Raw genomic sequence first — 6,082 nt, forward strand, 5'->3', positions numbered from 1 at the left:
TAAGCCGCAGCTGGCAGTTCTTTAGAATGTGAATTAAAAAGAAAATCTGCATGTTATGTATTGTGGATTAAATGAGATAACATATCTAAGATGTCTAGCCTGGAAAGTGAAGTCACTCAGTCGTGTCCAACTCTTTGTGACCCCGTGGGCTGTAGCCCACCAGGCTCCTCCGTCCATGGGATTCTCCAGGCAAGAATACTGGAGTGGGTTGCCATTTCCTTCTCCAGGGGATCTTCCCAACCCAGGGATTGAACCCAGGTCTCTTACATTGCAGGCAGATGCTTTAACCTCTGAGCCACCAGGGAAGCCTAGCCTAGTATCTGGCAAATAGTACCATGAGAACAAGATTAACGTTAGAACAAGACAGGAGAAAAAAGCTGCAGAGAAAGTGAAGAGGACAGTGAATATTTGACAAAGTACTTTTGTTAAAAAGAACAGAATTGGGGCTTCCCTGGTGGCTCAGAGGTAAAGAATATACCTGCCAATGTGGGAGACACAGGTTCGATCCCTGATCCTGGAAGATCCCACGTGCCGTGGAGCAACTAAGCCTGTGCGCCACAGCTCTGGAGCCTCTGCTCTGAAGCCCAGAAGCCCAACTACTGAGCTCACAGACAGCAGCTGTTGACACAAGCATGCCCTCGAGCCTCTGCTCCACAACAAGAGAAGCCGCTGCAAAGACAGGGCACTGCAGCTAGAGAGGAGCTCCCACTCGCTGCAACTCGAGAAAAGCCCAAGCAGCAAGGAAGACCCAGCAGAGCCAAAAATAAATAAAATCTTAAAACAAGAACAGAATTGACTTGGTGGGAGAGTCATGATGCTTTCAAAGGATTAATACAAGGTGAGATTAGATGCCTAGTGATCATTAGATGTGTGTAGGAGAGAGAGAGAGAAGGATCAGGGTGGGTAGGGTGGAATTTATCAAAGAGAGTGAGCTGGTTTTCCACTGCCGTGGTTGGAGCCTCTCAAGGTATTTCGGAGGAGGTAGATGATCCGGGACCATATTTATTCTTTGTCTCTACTGCCAGGGAGAGCTTTGTTTTCAGAGCCCTGCTTGCCTATGGAATTCGATCTATGGGTATAATCATTTCACCTCGGGATGTCCCAAGACACAAACACAGACATGAATATTAGCTCCACATTCTCCCAAAAGAAGGCCTGTGGGTTTTGCTTTCATAATAATTCTTAGCAGATTTCATCACAGAAAATACTGTGCCTCACTCACAGAGCCCAACAGAGCCTGAGAAATTGCTAGGATTGCCATGGAGGAGATCACATGGCAGCCCGTGGACACAGAGTCCCTGAGGCTCATGTGTTCGACCCCACAGTACAGTGAAGAGTGGGGGTCCCAGAATAATTCAGTCTGGTTCCCAGACTCTCCTCACTGGCAACTTTATTTGACTACATTACTTGGATAATTGTTTAACACTCTATCCTCCCTATGTAAAATAGTCAAAGGCCTAAAAATCTTAGGGTAGGTGCTGTTTGGGCTCCCAGATGGCTCAGCAGTAAAGAATTGGGCTGCAGTGCAGGAGACTCAGGAGACATGGATTGGGAAGATCCATTCCCATTGGCTGGATTGGGAAGATCCCCTGGAGGAGGGCATGGCAACCCACTTCAGTATTCTTGCCTGGAAAATCCCATGGACAGAAGAAACTGGTGAGCTACAGTCCATGGGGTGGCAAAGAGTCAGACACGACTGAGCATGCACGCATGCATGCACAGGCGCTCTTTGCTTAATTCAACAGCAGTTGTCTTTCATAGTTTTTCGACTGATGGTTTGCGAGCCAGATTTGTCCTAACTGGTTCCTAAGATATAATCAATCAGTTCTTTGGTCAGACACTGGATTAATTCTATTTATTATCTTTCCAAGGCCAGATGTGTTTTTTTAATTTTCACCTTTAAATTGCATAAGAAATTAAAATTTTACCCTGTGCCTTTTTGTTGTGTCTCTCTGTGTGTGCTGAATGGGTGAAATTAAGCCAAAGCATCTTTGTCGAGCATGTACTCTGGCACTCTATGTAATACTCAGAAAAGGCAAGGTAGAGGCCTTTCTTTCAAGAATTTTATAATCTAGTCGAAGGAGAAATGAGCTCAGAGCCATATGCAGAGCTACTTGTTCTGCTTAGCATTAAAGAATTATACAAAGAATAGTGGGGATGCAGAAAAGGACTGTTCAGCTCCTTCTAAGGGCACCTTAAAAAGATTTATAGAACTAATTGTGCTTGCTCTTGGGCTTGAAAGATAAGCAGGATTTTAAGTGGTGGTAAGCATCCGGGGTTGTGGAAATGGCAGAGCCACAATCTCTAGGTAAAAAGGTAGAGAACACACTTGAACAGAGGGTTGTATGAGGGTTTTTGTAGGCACAGGTCATCCACAATCTAGGATAAGTAAGAAGAAGGTGATCATGAAAGATGGGCAAGTTGTCATAGAGGATTTACACAGGGGGGCAGGATGGAATGATTCTGAGTTGGGGAGCCATAGATTCATTTCTAGGATAGTAGCCAGGAAGACAAAGTGAAGGATGAAATGAAAGAGCTGGGGGAAATGGGAAGAGGAAGACCAAGAGGCTGATGGAAGTCCAAAGAAGCAGAGCATCAGTGGAAGAGAAAAGAGGAGGATGGAAACAAGCTGTTTCCTACACATTATAATCTCAATTTTCAATCTTTTTTTTTTTTTTATGATCCTAGCTAATATCTCTCTCTAACCCATCTGTCTGTCTATCTGATTTTTTTTTTGCTTAGTTCTCCTTTCCTCTTTTTATATTTTTAACTAATTTTTGTTGAAGTGTAGATGCTTTACAACGTTGCATTAGTTTCTATCGCACAGCAAAGTGAATCCGATATACATATACACACATCCCCTCTTTTTTTGCATTTCCTTCCCATTTAGGCCAACACAGAACATCAGGTAGAGTCCCTTGTGCCCTACTTTAGTTTCTCATTAGTTACCTATTTCATGTACAGTATCAATAGTATGTGTATGTCAATCCCTCCTTAATGGAAAGAAAGAAACAACCCCTTCCGTCTTGTCCTCTACATAAGCTGCAGAACTCTATCACCTTAGACCACAGGTAAGGCTTCTATGTGTCCCGAGCCACCTCAATAGCCAACAGGGCTCCGGTGCTCCTGCAATCGTAGACGTTAGGATAAACCAGCTGGTTAAAGTTGGTTTTAGCCATCCTTATTCCCAGTCCCACCTCAAATTCCTTGTCCCAGCGGAATAATCCTGCTTTCCCCCTTCTATAATTTGACATCACATTTAATCACTGATTGGCTGACTTAGAAAACAAAGAATATCATATTCTTTTTTTTTTTTTTTCTGTGATACAGCAAACACTTGCTTCTTTCATTGGTCCCATGGCTTTATACTTTTGTCCCACCGATTATGTGTTACATACCTGATGGTCCCTTAGCGATTTTTAAAAATAAAATCTGCCAGCAGTTGATTAATCACCTGCTAACCAAGCATTAAGATAAACCGAAAGATACCTTGAAGGGATCCTAGTGGATTGTGCGTGGATATTGAGGGATGAGTATGGATACATTTTAGAGAAAAGGAAAACGGTGCCTTAAGACCTTGTTCATTGCCCCAGAGCTGATGAATGACACATGAGCCCCATCCTGTCTTTCAGAGACAAGGCATTTCACTTGCAGACATATCTTTTCTTGTTAGCACTTCTTCATTTCATTCTCCCCACAGGATCCCAGGCAAGTGCACAGTTAGGCAACAAAGAAAAGGAGGAAAACAGCCTCTAGGTGGGGTATGTTTGTTTCCATGGTTCCTGAGAAGTTCGGGCGAAGGAAGGAAGCGAAACTTGGGCACTGAAAGCAAATCTACTGTTCTTTTCCCCTTTCGGTGTATAAACATGCACAGAATCCCTCTGGGCAAGGGAGACAGACTTCCCTGAGTGATTCATTCAGATTCTGCATGAGAAGGAGATATCGCTTGATTCTTCTTTATAGGAGGGGCCATTTCTTCAAAATGACCATTTTTTCCCTCCCTCTTTTCCAGTGGAGCCTGTTTACAATCTATTCTTGGAGATCTCAGCACTCAGCAGAGATAAGTAGGGAGACATTCAGATGGTGAAAACCTGCAAGACATCCCACCGAGTCGGAATGCTTTTCTCAAAGGAAAAAAAAGTCTGCAAATGCCTATGTACTGGCCTATGCACCCGAAAGAGCGAGCTGAACAGCCCATAAACAGCTCCCATTCAGGAACAACAAAAGCCCATGCCAGAGGTCAAGGGACAGGGGGGCTGAGAACTAATAATAATTTTGCACTTACACAGCAGTTTCCATCCGAAGACCTCAGAGCGCTTTATAAACATTAATTAAATGGTCCGACAGCCCTGTGAGGTGGCTGTGTATCACTATTTCCAATTTGCAGGGAGTGGAGGGAGGAGAGATGTGTGCATGGAGTGAAGTTGGAACCAGGCCACGCTACAGTACACGTGGATTGTGGACTCAGAAAAAAGCAGTGGGACTTTTTCCTCTGTGAATCTAAGGCTTTGGTCATGTGTCACGGTACCTGCTGAGCCAAGAAGGAGATGGCTTGGCGACAGGGCTGTCTGGGGCGACCTCTCAGCGGGGCTCACCTCGTGAATGAGAGAGCTACCAGCATGGGCTTGAGGGTGCCAGGGTGCTCTCACCCACAAGCTCACAGTCATTATCACAGATGCATCCCTTCAGTGGGACCCAGGAGGCCAAGTCGCCTTCACCCAAGGTGCAGACTCTGACTGCTTGGAGATGTCATGACAGCCGCTTGGAGAAGGGTTGTGATGGGTACGCAGCAGAAAATCTCACGATCAGTTACTACTGGCCTTGCATTTGGAAAGGTAGCTGTGTGTCGAATTGCATCCTCTGAAAAAATACGGTGTTTTAAAAAAATAATTGAAGCGCAGTTGATTTACATTGCTGTGTCAATTTCTACGTACAGAAAAGTGAGTCAGTTATAGGTCCAGATATACATAAACATTATTTTTCATATTCTTTTCATGGGTTATCACAGGATATTGAATATAGTTCCCTGTGCTATATAGCAGGAACTTGTTGTTTATCCATTCTATATATAGCAGTTTGCATCTGCTAATCCCAAACCCCCAAGCTGTCCCTTCTCTACCCCTACTTCCCCCTTGGCAACCACATCTGTTCCCCATGTCCATGAGTCTGTTTCTGTTTTGTAATAAGTTCATTTGTCTCATATTTTAGATTCCACATATAAGTGATATCGTGTGGCATTTGTCTTTCTCTGACTTACTTCACTTAGGATGACATCCATGTTGCTGCAAATGGCATGATTTGATTCTCTCTGGAAACATCTCCTTTCCATTCTTCCTGGGAAGTCCTAACCCCAGTACCCATGCCTGTGACCTTATTTGGAATCAGGGTCTTTGTAGATGTAACAAGTGAAGATGAGGTCATGCTGGATTAGAATGGCTCTAACTCCAGACCTAACAGAAGCAGAAGATATTAAGAAGAGGTGGCAAGAATACACGGAAGAACTGTACAAAAAAGATACTCACAACCTGGATAATCACTATGGTGTGATCACTCATCTAGAGCCAGACATCCTGGAATGTGAAGTCAAGTGGGCCTTAGAAAGCATCACTACGAACAAAGCTAGTGGAGGTGATGGCATTCCAGTTGAGCTATTTCAAATCCTGAAAGATGATGCTGTGAAAGTGCTGCACTCAGTATGCCAGCAAATTTAGAAAACTCAGCAGTGGCCACAGGACTGGAAAAGGTCAGTTTTCATTCCAATCCCAAAGAAAGGCAATGCCAAAGAATGCTCAAACTACCATACAATTGCACTCATCTCACATGCTAGTATAGTAATGCTCAAAATTCTCCAAGCCAGGCTTCAGCAATACATGAACCGTGAACTCCCTGATGTTCAAGCTGGTTTTAGAAAAGGCAGAGGAACCAGTGATCAAATTGCCAAAATCCGCTGGATCATCGAAAAAGCAAGAGAGTTCCAGAAAAACATCTATTTCTGCTTTATTGACTATGCCAAAGCCTTTGACTGTGTGGATCACAATAAACTGTGGAAGATTTTGAGAGAGATGGGAGTACCAGACCACCT

Source organism: Budorcas taxicolor, chromosome 11 (genome assembly GCF_023091745.1).
Source record: "Budorcas taxicolor isolate Tak-1 chromosome 11, Takin1.1, whole genome shotgun sequence".
Lineage (NCBI taxonomy): Eukaryota > Metazoa > Chordata > Mammalia > Artiodactyla > Bovidae > Budorcas > Budorcas taxicolor.